At 47.9% G+C, this 19,088-nt stretch overlaps 1 long non-coding RNA gene and 1 pseudogene across 1 annotated transcript; one reads left to right on the top strand and one right to left on the bottom strand.

Moving 5' to 3' along the window:
* Positions 1-2,841: 2,841 nt before the first annotated feature.
* On the bottom strand, positions 2,842-5,383 carry LOC147821514 (proline-rich protein 13 pseudogene; annotated as a pseudogene).
* A 160-nt stretch (positions 5,384-5,543) lies between these two features.
* Positions 5,544-19,088, top strand: LOC110345528 (uncharacterized). Its single transcript, XR_002388921.2, has 3 exons — positions 5,544-6,035; positions 6,429-6,519; positions 18,470-19,088. It is a non-coding gene; the product is annotated as an uncharacterized LOC110345528 (long non-coding RNA).

A 19,088-nucleotide genomic window follows, 5' to 3' on the forward strand; every position in this document is an offset into this window, starting at 1 on the left:
AAACTTCTCTGGTTGAATCGGAATGGGGGCCATGTAGTGGGCTTCACTGAAACTTCTCTTCTCCTCCTTGGGTCCCTCCAAGGGAAAAACGCCAGGGAACACAGTTTGAAAACTAGAGTCTAGATGATATCCTCTACCTTCAGTGTGTGTGTGTGTGTGTGTGTGTGTGTGTGTGTTGCCACATGCTCAAAGCTCAGAGAGCTGCCCTATCATTTTTTGGTTTTGATTACTCTGATAAGTTCCCTATCTGGGTCAGTGGCATAGTACACAAAGATATTCAGGGTGGTAGAAGATTAAAATTCACTCTGACTCTTAACAGAGAGTACACAAGCTCAGTACTTTCTCTGCCCTAGGAACTCTTGCAAAGAGCTTCCGGGTGCTAGGTACATCCCTTAATCCCAGCACCCTAGGAGGCTGAGGCAGGAGAATCACAAGTTCAAGCCCAACAAGACCCTATCTCAAAATAAAAAATAAAAAGAGCTGGGGATGTAGCTCAGTGCAAAGGTCCAGGGTTCAATCACTAGTGGGAGACGGGTCCCAAGCGCCCTGCACCTTTGCCTCCCAGGAGTCTGGCAGGGCCATGCCCATTCTCCCTCTCCTTAATATGACTTAGGAGCTGCGCTCCATGGTGTGAAACTGCACCTTCTTATGGTCTCAGTGGTCTCTGGCCCCCAGCGCTTGGGGACACCTGACATTTTGACTGCTGGCATTTTGGCTGGAGCAACTAGCCCCTGCCTTCAGAGAGTCTAAGCAAGCAGATCAGCAAGAAGCCTGGTGAGTAATTAAGACCAAGAGCAGCAAGAGTGAGGGTGGAGGTCTGTATCTGGCTAGGTGATCATGGAAGATGATGCTTTCACTGGGTCTCAATTCCAATCTGAAATTGGTGAGAGAAGAGAAAGGATGTGCAGAGGTGCTAGGCATGGGCAAGGACTGAAGAATCAACCCATTCACTTGGATAGACAATTCAAGGGCGGGGGAGAGCAGTCTGCCTGGGATCATAACTAGGAAGGGAAATCTGCTAAAAACAAACACACTTCAGATCCAAAGATAGAGTGTTTTGTAGTTTAAAGAAGTAGATACATACAAGTATACCCATATGTCCTTCTTCATTGTCAGGGCCCTCCTGCTGAAGACCACCAACTGACACCTGTAGTTGAACAAAATCAGGTTCATTGTCTCATTACAGCAAGAATGTTCACCATGGCGGAACTGAGGCACATTCAGTAAAACGTCATTCGAAAATTGGGATTTGAACTTAACTTGGGTAACTAAGGGGAGAGGTCAGGGAACTGGGCCTTTGCTCTGGAGTGGATGCTGTCAGAAAGTGGGATATCTGGGGCTGGGGATTTAGCTCAGTGACACTGCTCCTGCCTCACAAGCATAAGGTCCTGAGTACCATCCCTGGTACCGGAAAAAAAAAAAGAAAGTGGGATATCCTACTGTTATCCAGAAGGTAGACGAATTAAGCAAGGCTAAAACTGTTATTGTTTTTTATTTGTTTGTTTGTTTTTCAGAGCAGAAGGTAGCGGAGGGAACTCAGCAGCAGCCATCTACAGCACAGGACACTGGAGAGACCATGGCCTGTGGACCTTCCTGCCACAACCCCAGCATGTGGCTGAGAGAATTCTAAAAGAGGAACAACCTTGAGGACAGAGAAGTGGACTGAGAAATGATGCTGACCCTGAACCAGGCCCACACCTTCTCCGGTTTTCCAAGTGCAGAGACTTCCTCTTTCTCCCACGTGACACATCTGTTACTTATCCTTCGGTCACCCTCCTTTTTTTTTTTTTTTTTGCAGTTCCATGGATTGAACTCAGGACCTTTTGCTTGGCAGGCCGGCTTTGTGCCACTGAGCTACATCCCCGGCCAGTGCTCACCCTCTTTTTGCTCACCCAACACTACCTCCTTGCTCTGAAAGCTCCTTCCTGATCTGGCAAAGACGGACCTGAGTGTAACACTCCCCTGCCCCGGTGCCTGGATTTCCTGCCTGCAAAGTGAGGTATAGTGGGGAAATGACTGTAAGGAAACTTAGTTTCTCTAGTCCTGAATGGCTGGGTTAAAAATAAAAACAAGAAACTACATAGGTGGCATCCATCCTCAGCTTAAGGTCTTCTTATGGGTTCAGGTCACTTCTTGCCTAATATGGTGGTGTACGCCTGTAATCCTAGGTACCCGGGAGGCTGAGCCAGGAGGATTGAAAGTTCAAAGCCAACATGGGCAACTTAGTGAGACCCTATCTCAAAACAAATTTTTTTTGTGTGGTACTAGGGATACTAGGAATTGAACTCGGACCTTACACTTGTGAGGCAGGCACGGCGTCACTGAGCTAAATCTCCAGCCCTGCTATTTTATTTTTTGAGATAGGTTTTCACTGTGTTGTCCAGGCTGGCCCAGAACTTATGGAGAAATATATATAATATATATAATATATATAAAATATATAATAATAAATAAAATAAGTAATTCTCTCTCTCTCTCTCTCTCTCTCTCTCTCTCTCTCTCTCTCTCTCCCTCAAAACTGGTGATTGGAACCCAGGGCTTTTTTTTTTTGGTACCAGGCATCGAACTCGGGTCCTTGCACTTGCACAGCAGGCAGCAAAACCACTGAGCTAAATCCCCAGCCCCCAGGCTTTTTTCTTTGATACTGGGGATTGAACTCAGGACCTTGTGCTTCTGAGGCAGGCGGCGGAACCACTGAGCTAAATCCTTGGCCCAATACGGCCTCATATTTTTATTCTTAGTTGACACATAGTAATTGTACATATTTATCAGGCACAGTGTGACATTTCCATACATACGTACAATTTATTTTTTTTTATTATTATTTTTTAATGGTGAACAGAGACCAGGAGAAATAGTTTTATTTGCGCTGCAAGCTGGAGCCTGAGTAGGACCTGAGATAGTCTACTGAGCTAACGATAGAGAGCAGCTTCTAAAAGGGCAGTTAGGTTCGTCAACCAAACAGACGACTGTATTTCCACGCAGCCTTACAGTTATACAATCAATGAAAGACCTGCTGGGAGCTGGGCGTGGTGATGCACACCTGTGATCCCAGCACTCAGGAGGCTGGCAAATATATTGGTCACTAAGTCACCCCAGCGTGCCATCATTACAAAAGAAGTACAGGTTTTCCATCGTCATGAAATTTCCCCCAAACCCCCAACCATAAGTATTACAAAACAAAGTGCAAAACAGATCACGTTTTACAGATCGTAAGCGTATTTTCAGCATTTAGCTCAGCTATAGATCTATCAAGCAGCGAGGGGATGGTCTGTGCTATCCCAGGGCAGTCCTTCCCATGCTCCTAGGGGGCAGGGCTGAAGAGCAGAGGAAGGGTCGGGCAGGGCAAGGCAGGCGGGGGCACAAGGGCTAATCTCCCCCAGTTCTACGCGCAGCAGCTGAAGCTTGATGGGAGAGCAGGACTGGTTGACACTCGAGGGGAGGGTCCAGGCCCTGTGTTCAGTCAGAGTCACTGCTGGAAGAGGAGGAAGAGGAGGAATGCTTGCCATGCTTGCCATGCTTGTGGTGTTTGTGCGCCTTTTTATGAGCTTTCTTCATTTTCTTCCTCATCTTCTTATCCATCACCATCCCTGGGCACACCATGCCAGGGGCCCAAGGATTCACAGGAGGCATGCCAGGGCACGGAGGAGGATAAGGACCTGAGGGTTGGGGTCTTGGACACACCAGCAGGGGCACAGGATAACCAGGCCCACACGGAGGGAAAGCTGGGTTCCCCGGGGGAACTCCTGGGGCGGGGGGCAGGAGCCAGGAGGAAAGGCTGGACTGGCAGGTGGTGCATGTGGTGGACACACAGGATAGGCACCTCCAGGGCACCCAGGGTTGGGTGGACATGGGTTTGGCCCTTGATACCCGGCACTGGGATTCCACATGTTCAGGTGTTTCCCCCAGCCTTACAGCCCCCAAAGAGGAGTCCATTGCAGGCCAAGAGACCCGCCCCTGGAGGAGAAAGGAGAGGAAGGAGCCCAAGATCCTCAAAGTTAGCCGACACGCTCCTGCCTCCCCATATGTACAATTTACAATGATCCAATCATGAATTTGGCATATCTATCAGCCAGACATTTGTCATTTCTTTGTGTCAAAAGATTTTTATTCCTTCAATAATAGGTATCAGAGTTTTCTGTCACAGTCAGAAATACATGTTCTCGGGGCCTGATGACACACACCTGCAATCCTAGCTACTCAGAAGGCTGAGGCAAGAGGATTGAAAGTTTGAGGCAAGCTTGAATAACATAGTGAGAGCCTGTCCCAAAACAAACAAAATGAATAAAAAGGGCTGAGGATGTAGCTCAGTAATTCAAGCTTGTAATTCAATCTCCTCCAAAAGAAATATATTGCAACACATTTACACTAGCTAAACACACACACTAGATATAATATATAGATGTAAAACAAAAAGTAATATATAGGTATAGGGGTATGGTTATGTCACACTATATCTGTATCTACGTATCTCCTCAAGTTTCCTGAAACATTTATTAAGCACAATGGACTCTGATATTTTCTACTCCATTAAAAAGAATGCTTGTCAGGACTTACTAGAGTTGATTTCCCTCTCCACACTGCTCTAACAAACCCAGTGAATACTCTGGGCCTTTTCACTGCCTATTCCCTCTGCCAGGAGTGTCTTTTTCCTGATCATCCCACCTGGCCCCTGTTCATTCTTTAGACAAGTTAGTGTCACCTGCCCAGAGGTCACCCAAACTAAAATAGCTACTGATCCTTCTCTGTCGTGTGCTCAGTATAGCCTTTATCACTGTGTTTTTCTGGTTTAATGGGTTTTGTTTTTCCCCCAGTAGTGGGGATCAAACTCAGGACCTTGTGCTTGCAAGGCAGGCGCAGTGCCACTGAGCTAAATCCTTGGCCCTATGGTTTAATGGTTTTTTTGTTTGTTTACCTATTTTCTGTTGATTGTCTTTCTCCCTTACTAAACTCATTAGGGCCAGGCCCCTTCTCAGGATTGTGCCTAGAACAGAGCCCCAAGCACAGCAGGAGCTCAGTGACATGGCTGGAAGGAAGCATTGTCCAGACTTTTGCTTGGTTTGGGCCTTGGCCTTCTCTACAATGTACAGAGTTGGACAAGGCCCAGGATCCCCTCCAGCGCTACCCATCAGTCCAGTTTTCCAGGACACACCAGAGCTTGGGCTCCAGAGGTCAGGCTGTTTACCCACAATCCCTTGTACTAGCTGTGAACAGACACTGAAGAAGGATCTTACTGGACCCAGTCAGAGAATAATGGAAAGGCATAACTGGAGCCAGTGGACACATCGAAGACAACAATGCTGGTGTACTTCCTGTATGGTAACTGCTCTACCTACATGGTCCCCCTCAGTCCTCAATCTCAGAGGGTAGAAGAGGGCCTATGGAACACTGTGACACAGTCCACTCAGAGACAGTTGGACCCAGTTCAAAACCAGTATCTGACACATGCAGGGCAGCACAGGTTGAAGGCTGGCACCGGCTCAAGCCTCACCACACAGTTTGAACCCTGGCCCTACCCAATTAGTTGTGTAACCCTGGGCAAATCACTTACTCTTTCTGAGCTTTCTCCTGTCTCAGACGGAAATGGCACTAATTTGCATTACCTTATGTCTTTCCAGCACGTCTCCAGGAAGCCTTCCAGGGGACTGCAAATCTGAAGCAAACCGGGAGTTCCCAGCTGGCCTCCTCCCACTTGACCCATGGGCTCCTGGCCTCTGAGGACAGCACGCAGGCTGGCAGGCTCTGCATGCCAAAGGCCGAGGTCTGGCTCCAGGCTTCAGGACTTTCTGACCTGTGACCTTAGACAACCACCTGCTAGAGGAGCCACAACCTCTGGGAGCCTATTTCCTCAACAAGGACTGTAGACTTCCAGAGCCAGGCCTTCATCCAAACCTGGGACATTCTTCTGATGGCCTTGGCCTCCCCCACCCCTTTCAGGAAGTCCCTGAAGGAGAGCAAATAGAATTGCCACAGAGAGCCCTAAACTTTTGCTCTCCTGGCAGTACTGATTGAACCCCAGACCTCACACAAACCAGGTAAGAGCTCTGCCACTGAGCTACATCCTCAGCCCATTTTTAAAAAACAAATTGAGACAGGGTATTGCTAAGTTGCCCAGGGTAGCCCCAAACTTGTGATCCCCCTGCCTCAGCCTCCTGAGTAACTGGGAATACTTATTTCCTTGCTTGCAGTGCTGGGGATCAAACTCAGGCTTCAAGTATGCCAGGCAAGCACTTCACCACTGAGCTACATCCCTAGCCTTTTCTTTCTTTCTCTTTCTTTCTTTCTTTCTTTCTTTCTTTCTTTCTTTCTTTCTTTCTTTCTTTCTTTCTTCCTTTCTTTCTTTGAGACAGGGTCTCACTTTGTAGAACAGGCTGGCCTTGAACCCACGGCCTAACTTTTATTCTTTTCTGTTTTGATTTTTGAGACAGGGTCTCACTCTGTAACTCAAGCTGGCCTTGAACTCACTATGAAGCCCAGGTCAGCCTCGAACTCATGTAAATCCTCCTGCTGACATTACAGGTATGTGCCACCACACCTGGTGCCTTTTATTTTTAAAAGCCTTTTCTCCCCTCCCCCAGCTTCCTCCAGGTTGAATAGTAACAATTGCCCTCACCCGGCTAATTCTCAGCCCTCTAGCACCTCTCTGGGGCCACCTCCCCAGATCACGGGCATCTTCTGACACAGGCAGCACTAGGTCCAGCTCCAGAGCCCTGGCTGAGGATTGAACTGAGTTAAACAAGAAGGCTGAAAAAGAAGCCTGTGTCCCCCAGGACCCTCAGACACAGTGAATAGCATTCTATTTTGTTTTGTTTTTTGTTTTTGTTTTTTGAGACAGGGTCTCACTATGTAGCCCAGGCTGGCCTCGAACTCATGATGATCCTCCTGCCTCAGCCTACCAAGTGCTGGGATCACAGGTGTGTGCCATCAACGCCTGGCAACATTCCATTCTTGAGGCCTTTGCCCCTATAAGGCACTGTGCTGAGTATTCTCTTCATGTCTTCACTTAAAACTCTCTACAGCTCTATTTGTTCAGTACTATCTTACTGATGATGACACCGGAGCACAACTGGTGGGGTGTGGGTCCTAAATTCATCTGATGCCACAGCTCTTCCTCTGAATCAGGGTGCTGTCACAACAGAACAAACCAAGATCCACAGGAATAGAGTGGGAAAAAATGGCCCAGTGAAGGGAGCTTCTAGGAGAGATAAAGGATAAAAACCCCCAGACAAGTTCAGGACAGTGTTACAAGCACACGTTAGGGAGCATGGAGGGGGCAGAGTGAGGGAGGCGGGGGGCGGGTGGGTAAGTCTGGGAATTCTCAGCAGAAGGTAAGAATGTGTGGTGGGGGCCAGCGGGGTTAAAGAATGGTCAGGGAAGAAGTGCCCGGAGCCCACGCTTCGGAGAGCCAAAGGATCAGGAAGTGGCTGGTATGTGAACTGTGTTTCATTTGTCAAAGTCTAAAAACATACAGAAAAGGAAACACACAGACACACACAGACACACACACACACGCACGCACACACACACACACACACACACACACACCTCTCTAACCAGAAATGGGGAAAACTGGTCACAGCAACAGCTGAGAAATTAGAGACAGGAATTTCAGGAACTGGGATAACTCAGTGACCTGAGCTTGGAAATTCCACCCCATGACTCGACAAAGCTCTCCAAGCCACCGCCGGTCTTCCCATCAGAGGGAGTGCTTTCCAGCAGCCTGGGCCAGATAGCGGAGGGGGGTGCTCTGCCCAGCCTGTGGGTGTGGGGTCCTCATGTAGCCCTCTCCACAGCAATAATCGCCCCAACCACAAGAATCCTTTACAAGTGCACATTAGATCCCAGCAATCATGTGGAACAGTATTGTCCTGGAGTCACGGCTGAGGACTCAGAGGCACAGAGAGTCAAGTCATTTGCCTAAGGTCTCACAGCAGGCAAATGGCAGCACCAGGGCCTTGCTGAAGTTGCAATCCCTTTGAAGGACTTAATGAAAACTATTTACCCACTACCCAGAAAAAATAATTATAATCACCTAATACACATTTTATATTTAACTTCAAGGGGTTCAAAAAAGTTCCTAAACCCATTTAATAGTAAGGAAAGTAGATAGCAGACCTTAGCTCCCACCTTTATCCCCAGTCCCATAGTCCATAAACAAAGCAACAGTGTCTGAAGGGGGATGGCTTACAACCTCTACTCTCCCAGGACGGGGGCTTCACCCTCCTGGGCTGGATGTGAGTCCCCCAGACTGCTTCGGGTGAGGCAGGGATACGGTGGCAGGTGGCAGGGGTGGGCAGGAAAGCCATACTGGACTCTGGGGAGAAGCCTGAATTGTGCTGTGCTGGAGGATGACACTTTTCCATCGCCCCCTCAGGGTATCCTTTTCTGGCTGAGATTTGGAACTGCCCAGCCTAGGAGAGACGAAGGCCTCCTCCCTTAATTAAATGCCCAGGGGTTACTATGGAAACAAGAGCTTCCAAATCCTGCCCAGACAATGGGGAGAGGAGCTGTCTCCAGCTCAGACAAGCAAAGCTTCAGGGGCCTCACTGGGGACAGGAATGGGGGCCAGACGGTGAGAAAGAGGGGGTGCCAACCAAAGAGCCCCGCCTCCCCTGGAGCCAAAAGTGTGGGAAGGGGCCTCTGAGAAGTGAGGGGTTTGTCTGAGCCAAGCAACCCTCCTGGAAAAGGGGAAGGGAATGGGGGGCGGGGGGCGGGAGCCAGGAACTGAACACCTCCTTTGTTCCCAGCCCAGCGGAGAAAGCCAGCCAAGTTGGTAAACAAAGGGAAGAGGCCAGAGGGTGGACAGCTCAGCGATAAGGCCTGGGACTGTGAAGAACTGAGTAAAGGAGCCCAGAGAAGGAAGGGAGATCTCCAGAGTCCCAAGGACAGGCCCCATTGGCAGTGACTTTGCACACACAGGACACATGTGTGACAGACAGGCACCTCTACAGAAACTCTGGTCCTTGGGAACTCCAGCCCCCAGCGTTCCTCTGTCCCCCACCTCTCCTCTCCTCTGGAGCCCTTTTTGGTCTATCCTCTGGAGTGTCTGTTCCAGGAAGGCCAAGGGCTGTCTTCTCTTTAAGCCTGAACGCCTGCAGTGGGAGTGCCACATAGATGCTTCAGGGACTTGGGCGGCTCGTGGGTTCGTTGTGTCTTGTGGAGAGGAAGGACCCCTTTTAGAAAGATGACAGTTCCAAAGTTCATGCCAGGCACTGTGCTGAAAGCAATATAGCCTGTTACTTACATCCCCTATAACTCTGGGAGGTAGAAATTAAGCTCTTTTTACAAGAGAGTGGAACCTGAGGGAATTACGTACATCAGGCCAGGGCTCCAGCCAGCAAGTGGCAGAGCTAGGATTGAAACTTAGGTTTGTCTGACTCTTCCTAATTTTCCTATCTTTGCTTCAAAAGCTTCTGGGAAACTTTTCTGAGTAAGCCCACTCTGTTCTTACACCTTCATTCTCCCACTCAGTGTTACCTAAATACTTCTACAGAACCGGTGCCCAGTTTATAAGCTGGTTATTTAAAGGGTTTATGCATAATTTGGTTGTTTGGAACCAAAACACATTTTTTCCCACAGGGAAAAAAAAAGTGTTAAATGGGTCCAGAAAGACCACTTGACCAGAATGCCGCTGACAGTGGTACATCTAGTTGAGGACTAGCCTGGGGCCACGGCCATCATTAATAATACTGTTTCCTAGAGAAGTACATCTGGTTCCAGGGCACAAGAGAAAGTGATTTCTTTTTTTTTTTTTTTTGGCACCAGGGATCGAACTTAGGTCCTTCCACCTGCGAGGCAGGCGCCGGAACCACTGAGCTAGATCCCCGGCCGAGAAAGTGATTTCTTTCCACACTTTCTGCTCCCTCTGCTCCTGCATCCTGTGGCTGGCTCTGTTTTCTATCCCATGCAGTGCTGGGCTTGGGGGGGTGAAAATAAAATATAAACATGGGTGCTGACCCAATGGAGCATTTCCTGTGAAGTCAGACCTGGGTGAAAAAAGGTTAAAAAACCAAACCTTCAGAGCTGCAAAACACTGCACAGGTGGTGTAGAGCAGGCTCGAGGGTGGAGGAGGGAAGCAAGAGGGCTGTCTGCAGGTGTTAAGGCTGAAGCTCTACTGGGCCAAACCAAGACCAGCAAGGGACAGGGCATCAGAAGTTTCTTTGGTAAAGGAAGAGCTTCCTATTAAAATCTCTTTTAAAAATGGACCTCTTGGTGAAGCAGTAAGTTCTCTGCTACGAAGAGTATTCACAAAGGGAGAAAGCAGTCCTGGACTGGTGGACCTCGGAGAGCCCTCTAAATTCTTAAACCCACATAGCGAAGTGATGGGGTCTATGCCAGGAACAAAGAGAGGGTCCTTGCCCTCCTGGAGTTTACACCCAAATGGGACGGTCTGGTACGAAATAAATAAACACAACTGAAAACAGGAAATTGTAAAGGTGACACAGGCTATAAAAGGTACATGGCCGGGTGCTCCTATGAGGGGCTCAGAAGGGATCTCATTCAGCCTGGATCTGAGAGGGCCTCCTCACTGAGGCAGAGATCTGGAGGCTAAGAAGGGGCCTGGGTGTGTGTGCATGGGGAGGGTGTGTTCAGAACAGAAGCAAGAGCATGAAAGCAGGCCCTGGGTCAGGGAAGCGCAGTGTGATCGGACAATTGTAGGTAAAGGAAGAACTCCAGGGACACTATTGACAAGAGAGAGGGGGCTGCATCTTATAGACTTCTGTGGGAGAAGAAACACCCTGACCTTCTCCCCACACCCCCAGACCCACTATGGTACTGGGAATTGAACCCAGGCCATTCTACCACTGAGCTACATCCCCAGCCTTTTTTGTTTTAAGATAGGGTCTTACTAAATTTCCCAGGCAGGCCTGGAACTTGCAATCCTCCTGCTTCAGCTCCCCATCCTGGTGGGATAACAGATGAGCACCCACTTGATCTTATCTCTTATGGAGTTGCCCCTTTCCATCCAGCCCTGACCCCTAGCCAGAGTCTTCAGCAGCTCCACTGAGTGGAGTGGGGAGGACTCATCATAACTCACAGCTCTGCCCACTGTCCTGGGGCTTCTCCAGCAGCAGGTGCTCCTTGTACCTGGTCAGCGACCTAGGAGGTGGCATAGTAGAAGTCTTACCTGTCATGTAGGAGGCCCAAGTTCAGTTTTTAACTCTTGAAACTCCTTTCCCTCTCAAGAGGTAGCATAGTTTACTGGTGAAAAGCACAGACTCTGGCACCAGCCTTCCTGACTCTCTCACTTGCTGTTTGACCTTGCCAAGTTACTTAACTGCCCTGTGCCTCAGTTTACCATCTGTAAATAAGGCTGATGATCATGCCTATCTCTTAGAAGTATTATGAGCTAATATTTACCATGGGTTTAGGACAGTGCTTGGCCTACAGCAAGTACTATATGTGTTTGTGAAATAAACTGAATCACTGGCAATGAACAAATGCCTCCCTTTTGGTCTCATCCCTTAGGACCTCATCAGGGGCCCAGGGCCCAGGTCTGCTGCTCCCTCTCCAAACCCACTTTTCTGTCCAAGGCTGCCTCAGGCCATAACTCTGGTACTTTAAAAAGTGGGTGGAGCTGAGCTCACCCCCAGCCAGCCCTCCGCAATCCCCAGAAGGAAAGATGTTCTTGAGGGTAGGCTGCAGTGAAACCCAGGCCTGCTCACCTGGCTCCCTCTCTCCCCTCCAACTGTTTTCCAAGGCTGAGAGTTTTCTGAACACACCAAATGTCACTGACCTACCTCCTGCTGGGAGCCCCACTTCCTGGACTCTGGGCCTGATCCCTACTAAGCCTGAATTTAATGCTCTGCCCACAGGATCTCAGACCACACAGTGGTCTTCCCCACTTGGAACCTCCACTTTGCATCCTAACCACTGGCTTTCTGTCCCTGTCCTTGAGGGTGGCAGCTGTCTCCTTGCCTCTGCTGCATCCCAGGGCTACACACGGCACTCACCCCAGCCTCCTTTCTTACTGCTCCTCCCCTGGCTTCTCTGCATGCAGCCACACGGGCCTCCTGTTGGGCTACCAGGTTTGCTGTTCTCCCTCCTGGGGCCTTTACCAGTGCTTTCCTCCCTGCCCGGAGTGCTCCTCTCAGGTCCTCTGTTGGCCTCTGCAGGGCCTCGCTCCCCCATCACTTCCTCCAGGAAGCCTGTGTGCAGTCCCTGGCTGGTAGGTAGGTGGCCCTCTTTGGGGGTCTCCCAGAACTTACATTTCCCCTCTGGGGGTGAGCTTCTGTATTTGTCTGAGGCTCTTGATGCTCTGTAAAGCTTAGTCAGGGCAGGATCACCCTCACCTAATTTGCCGCTGTATCTCCAGCCCTCAGCACAGGACCAGTACAAAACAGATAGGGAGGGGCTGGGAGTGTAGCTCAACAGTACAGCATTTGCCTAGCATTTGGGAGACCCCAGTTCCACACACACGAACACACACACAATGGAGGGACTTATATCTGGAGCCTGTGAAGTTCTAGGGGGTTCATGAAGCTACTGGAATCATATGAAGATGTTTGTACTGTAATGTATTCTTTCTGGGAAATAGTCTATATTTTATCATAATCTCAAAAGATATGAGACACCACCCTCCCCCAAAAAGGTTAAGAGCCATTTCCATAAAAACTTGCTTTGATTGGAAGTATCTGTTCTTAAATATAATAATTAATACTTAGTAAACAGTTATTGGATGGATGGATGAATAAGCCTCCTCCACAGGGTAAGGGTGTTCTTTTTTTTTTTTTTTGTACCGGGGATGATCGAACTCAGGACCTTGCGCTTTCGAGGCAGGCGCTGGAACCACTGAGCTAAATCCCCGGCCCTAAGGGTGTTCTTAATGTTGTAAGAGATAGAGAATAATCTCAGAAGAAGCCTTTGCCGGGAAAAGTTAAAGTGTGGCTTGCTTCTGCCCCTGACCCTGCGGCCCGAAATAGACCTCCCCTCAGTGTAGCCCACAGCTTGTGACCAACACTCAGTGGCTCCCAGGCCCTGCCTGAACCCATCTCCTGCCCTGAAATCCACCTACTGTGCCTTTGCAGCCTGTCTGCGGAAAATAGCCCTGGCGAAAGTAGGGGATGGGGTGGGAGCTGAAAGGAGTCCTGCAGAAGCTTTGACAAGGGACACTGCCCTCTGCTGGCTGGTCAGCTCCCCTTCAGCAGGTGCGGAGGGCCCGGGGTCTGGAACACCGAGGTCCAGGCCAGGTCAAGGAAAGGGAGCGAGGCGAGGGGACCCTGAGCCCTGAGCAGTCTTTCCTCGGCGATGAGGCTTTGTCTAAAAAAGGAATCGGGGCGGAGGCTTCTGCTTTCCCAGAGCTTCTTTCCCAGGGCTGCTGCCTTCTGCTCCCGGATTAGTTCAGGGAGGCAGGGGCGTGGTGTGGGTGGATGGAGGCGCTTCTGGAGCTCCGGGGAGGTCTAGTCTTTCGGGCTTGGCTTTCTTATCGATTTCTTTTCCCTGAGCCCGGCTACTGTCGACACCTTTGGATCCTGAGCCAATTCTCTGCATCGCCTACACTTGGCTGCAGTGTACCAACCTCCCCACATTACCATGGAAACAAGAGCTCTGCATCCATCCCAGACCTGATTTGTGAAGCTATGAGAAGAATCAGAATTTCAGGGAGGGGACCCAGAGAGACACAGAAAGGGCAAAAGGGGAAACGGTCACAGAAATGGGGGGCGGTCCTCGGGGTGGAGGGGTGTGCTTTATAAAGGTTATTGAAGAACGAGTACCCTGTGAAGAAGGTCAGACTCGTTGACAGACCATAGGCGCAGTCCCCTCGTGGGACATCAGTCCACCGGACTCCTCCCCACAGGCGTCATTTAGGAACTGTATAACCTTGCGTTAACTTCTCTGAGTGGCACTTTTCTCATCTGTAAAATAAAAATAATAGTGGCACTTACTTCACTGGGCTATTGTAAGAATCCCATGAGGTAATGCACACCCAGCGCTTGATTCAGTGCTTAACATATAATGAGTGCTCACAGGTGTAGTTGTTGCTGCGCATGCTTTTGTATCTATATTTATTATATGTTACTTCCTCTGCTCACTTGCCAGCCCCCCCCATAATGTCTTCATAATCCCTTCCACTTATCAGAGAGCTTTCACAAACATTGTTCCATTCGTCCAACTCCAGCCCTGAAAAGCAGGGAAGGGTTCCTCTCCAAACTCTGGACATGAGGATATATTCAGAGTGGAAGTTTGTTCAAAGGCTTGGTTCTGACTGGTGCTGAGATGCAGGGCTTGGCCAGCAGGAGTTGGTTGCCCTGTGCACTTCTGAACTCTCTGCGTCGCTGTCCGCAGCACAGTGCCACAGTCAGCACCAGTTCGGTGACACTCCCTGAGCAGGAGTTCCTGCAAAGAGTTGAGCCTGAAAAGTGGGCATTGGAGGGCCGGGGATGTAGCTCAGTGGTTCTGCCACCTGCCTCACAAGCACAAGGTCCCAAGTTTGATCCCTGGTACAAAAAAAAAAAAGAAAAAGTGGGCATTGGGGTTTGGCCATGATGGAAGCAAATACTTTTAAGTGAATCTATGATCTTAAACGTTCCAAGAAAACAGAAAAATATAAAAACATCCTACAAATGGGAAGTGGTTGTGGCTTCTTTATGAGATAATGAAAATGTTCTAAAATTGATTGTGGTGATGGTTGCACAACTCTGTGAATACCCTACAAACATTTAGTTGTGCATTTTAACTGGGAATTATATTGCAATAAAGCTGCTGGGGTTTAGAGGGGATTTTGTTTTTGTTTTTTGAGACACAGTCCTCATTTTCATATGCTAGCAACAAACAGGAACTCTTTGAAAAGATGCCATTTACATTGACTAAAGGTACAAAATATCTAAGAATAATTTTAACAAAATATGTTTAAGACCTCTACCAGAAATACTATATATAGCAAGTATTGAGAGAAATGAAGGAAGACTTAAGTAGAGGGATATAACATGTCCATTAACTAGAAGACATCAAAAAATGACAGCTCTCTCCAAACTTATCTAAAATCACTGCAGTCCCCATTGACAAGCTGATTTATGAATTTATAGAGAAACTCAAAGGAAGCCAGGCATGATGGTGCAACCCTGTAATCCCAGTATTCAGGAGGCTGAGGCAAGAGGATTGCTGTGAGTTCAAGGCCAGCTTAGGCTACACAGTGAGTTCAAGGATGGCCTGAACTACACAGCAAGACCCTGTTTCAAAAAGAAAGAAAGAAAAATGAACAGTATACAAGAAAACAAAAACAGTGTAGCTAAGCGGTAGGGCACTACCATGCACAAGACCGTGGATTCAATACCAAGCACTGCAAAACAGAAAAGAAAAGAAAAGAAAGAAAAAGAAAAGCAGAAAGAAAAGATTGAGTATTATGGTATATGAATTAATTTTTGTTTTTTGTTTTTTTTCTGGAGACAGAGACTCATTGTGTGGCTCAGGCTGTCCTCAAACTCACATGCAGCCTAGGCCAGCCTCGAGCTCAAGAACCTCTTCTCTTGGACTCCTGAGTGCTGCAAGTACACCACCCACCCGGTACATTTTTTAATTAATTTTTTCAGTACTGCCCTTTTAAAATTCTTTTATTTTGAGAAAGCGTCTCAGCAAGTTGCCCAGGCTGGGCTCAAACTTGCAATCCTCCTGCCTCAGCTTCCCAAAATGCTAGGATTACAGCTGTGCACCACCATACCTGTCTTAATTACAATTTTTTAAAAAAGAAAAGAAAGTGGAAAGGTAAGCCACAGGCTAGAAAAAGAAATTTGGAATATATACACTGATAAAAGGACATATCCAAAATATAAAAGTATCTACTACAAATCAATAAAAGACACAACCTAGTCTAAAACTATGCAAGAAACCCCATGAAAGAGGACATCCAAATGGCAAATAAACACGAAAAGAGCAAATCCGGATTTGCTTTCCCTGCACATAATGTTTCTGCCAAAAGTGCCATCCGTGACTTACAGGATGCCTCACTCACTGGCACGGTCTTCCACACAGCATTGCCTCTGATCAAGGAATTCACTTCATAACCCATGAGACATGGCAAGGGGCCAGCACTCATGACATTACCTGGCCTAACCCTGCTCCCAGCCAGTCTGAAGTGGCAGACTTGAGGAAACACTAGCCTAGCCTTTTGAAGCCGCGGTCACAGAGCTAGCTCGTTGGCAATGCCATGCAGGGCTCAAGCAGGACCCCCACACACACACAGCAGCAATCTCTAACCTACAGTGTTGTTACCCATGTGACCCACTAGAAAAACTTTGTTTTTTGGGCTTGGGATTTAGCTCAGTTGTTCTGCCGCCTGCCTCAAAAGTGCAAGGTCCTGAGTTCAATCCCCGATACCAAAAAAAAAAATTGGTTTCCTAGGGCCAGGGATTTAGCTCAGTGGCACCGTGCCTGCCTTGCAAGTGAAAGGTCCTGAGTTTGAGCCATGGTACAAAAAGAAAAATTGGTTTTCTGTTCCCCTGATCGCATGCTTTGCAGACTTAGACCTCTTTTTTTTTTTTTTTTCGGTACTGGGGATCGAACTCGGTACCTCGCGCTTGTGAGGCAGGCAGCGGAACCTGTGAGCTAAATCCCCGGCCCCACTTAGGCCTCTTAATTCCACAGTGGTGCATGCCTGTAATCATAGCACTTAGGAAAGGCTGAGGCAGGATAGTGTGTTCCAGTCTAACCTGGACTACAGCGTGGGACCCATCTCACGGGAGACACAGCAATGATTCCACAGAGCTGGAAACCGAAACTTCTTCCTGGCCACTTTGGTTTCTTCGTATCTCTGAACCAACAGTCTAAGAAGGAAATCTGAGGGTTACAGGGCTTGGGATGTAGCTCCGTGGTAGAGCACTTGCCTAGTGCACATAAGAACCTAGGTTCCATTCCCAGCAGTACCAAAAAAAAGTGGGGGGGGGCAGAAGCAACAACAGCAACTATAACATTCTGAGAGGCTGAGGCAGGCGTATTACAAATTTGAGCCCAACCTGGGCACTGGGCAACCTAGCAACTGAGACCCTGTCTCAAAATGAAAAATAAAAATGGGCTAGTGGGCCGGGGATTTAGCTCAGTGGTTCCGCCGCCTGCCTCGAAAGTGCAAGGACCCGAGTTCAATTCCCAGTACCAAAAAAAAAAAAATGGGCTGGGAATGTAGCTTAGTGAGAAGGCCCTGGGTTCAATCCTCAGGAACACACACACACACACACACACACACACACACACACACACACACAGTTATGCTGTTGACAGGGGTGATTGAAACTTACTCCAAAGAGAGACTGTGGGACCGTGGCCCTTTGTGGAGGTAAGAGTGTCCCGAACACAGGAGATCTCTTCAGGCGGCCCTTAGTTTCACTGTGCCCTCCGACTAAGGTCAATGGAAAAACCACAAGTTTCACTAAAGGGAAGGCAGAAGAGGAAGTGTAAGAAGGTAGTTATAAATACCGGATGTGACCAGGTGACCAGTACAGATCCAAGGACTGTTTTGCTTGCTTTGTTATGAAGATATTTGTGTGTATACATAGTAAGCAATATCTTTGCTTTCTGCTCTCTTTCATTTCTTTGTCATGTAACATAGATGTATCAACTTGATATAGTATTTAAATGTTCAGTATTCGAGTGTTATTAATTTCACCTCATAATATTTGAATTATAGGTTATCAGAAGAGTAAACATCACCCAAAGATGTTACCTTCTCTTTTGGGTAAGGGGTTATGTGTATTTTATTTATTTATTTTGGTTCCAGGGATCAAACTCAGGACCTTGCACTTGTGAGGGAGGCGCAGTGCCATTGAGCTAAATCCCCGGCCCTATGTGTATTTTATTGTACACAGGATAATGTTAGACAGAATTATGTCTCTGTTCTTAGCATTTTTATTTTTTGAGGTAAGTTCTTGCAATGTAGCCTCTATTCTCCTGCCTCAGCCTCCTGAGTGCTGAGATTACAAGCACATGCCACCACACCCAGCATTGTTATTGTTTCTGTTTAGAGATTAAATACAGTTTGAGATTCATACATGCGCTAAGTTGGCAAGGAGTGGGCCTGTGATGGTTAATATCTATTTATTGGTTTATTTATTTATTTTTGTGGTATTGGGGATTGACCCAGAGCCTCCACACTGAGTTACACCCTCAACCCCCCCCCCCCCAGTACTGGGGATTGAACTCAGGACCTTGAGCTTGCCAGGCAGGGGCGGTGCCACTGAGCTACATCCCTAGCCCCCCCTCAACCCCTTTTTATTTTTTATTTTGAGACAGAGTCTTGCTAAATTGCCAATTTGCTAGATTGAGCTCAAACCCTTGATCCTCAAGCCTCAGCCTCAAAGGGGATGGTTAATTTTATGCGTCAACTTGACCAAATGATGGAGTACCTGACATGTCGCCAGACGTTTTGTGTGCGCTGGGGAGGGTGCTCTGGATAAGATTAACAGTGAGCCCATAGACTGAGTAAGGCAGTCATTCTCTTCAAGTGGGTGACTTCACCCAGTTTTTTTTTCTTTCACCCAGTTTTTGAAGATCTGGATGGAAGAGAAAGGATGAGGAAGAGGGGACTCTCCCTGCCCCCCTGTTTGAGTTGGGACCTTGGTCTTCTTTGGCCTCTGACTCAGACTGAAAAACAGCTGTTCTTGGCCTTCAGCTGGCCCACTCTCAGGCTGCCCACTCCTCGTCTCCAACTTGCCAGCTACAGATCTTCTCAGGCTCCATAATCAAGTAAGCAAATTCCTTGTAATAAACACACACACACACACACGCACACATGCACACACACTCTATTGGTTATGTTTCTCTGGAGAACCCTATATGAGCATTACATTTCACATTAGAAACAATTTTGAGAGCAAGGCATGGTGGTGCACTCCTTGTAACCCCAGGACTTGGGAGGCTGAGGCAGGAGGACCACTGTGAATTTGAGGCCAGCCTGGACTATATAGCGAGACCCTGTCTCAAAAAACAAACAAAACAAAACAAAAACAGTTATGAGGCATATTTTACATGTCACATAATCTATCCTTTTCAAGTATAAAATCCAATTTTTTTGAAACTAAATTTCCAAGGTGAATAATACATCTCAGTTGTAGAACATTTTCATCATCCCAGTATGATCCTCAAGCACCTTTACTATTAA

Source organism: Heterocephalus glaber, unplaced genomic scaffold (genome assembly GCF_053883595.1).
Source record: "Heterocephalus glaber isolate CG9 unplaced genomic scaffold, H.glaber_assembly_v1.0 deba00001733, whole genome shotgun sequence".
Classification (NCBI taxonomy): domain Eukaryota; kingdom Metazoa; phylum Chordata; class Mammalia; order Rodentia; family Bathyergidae; genus Heterocephalus; species Heterocephalus glaber.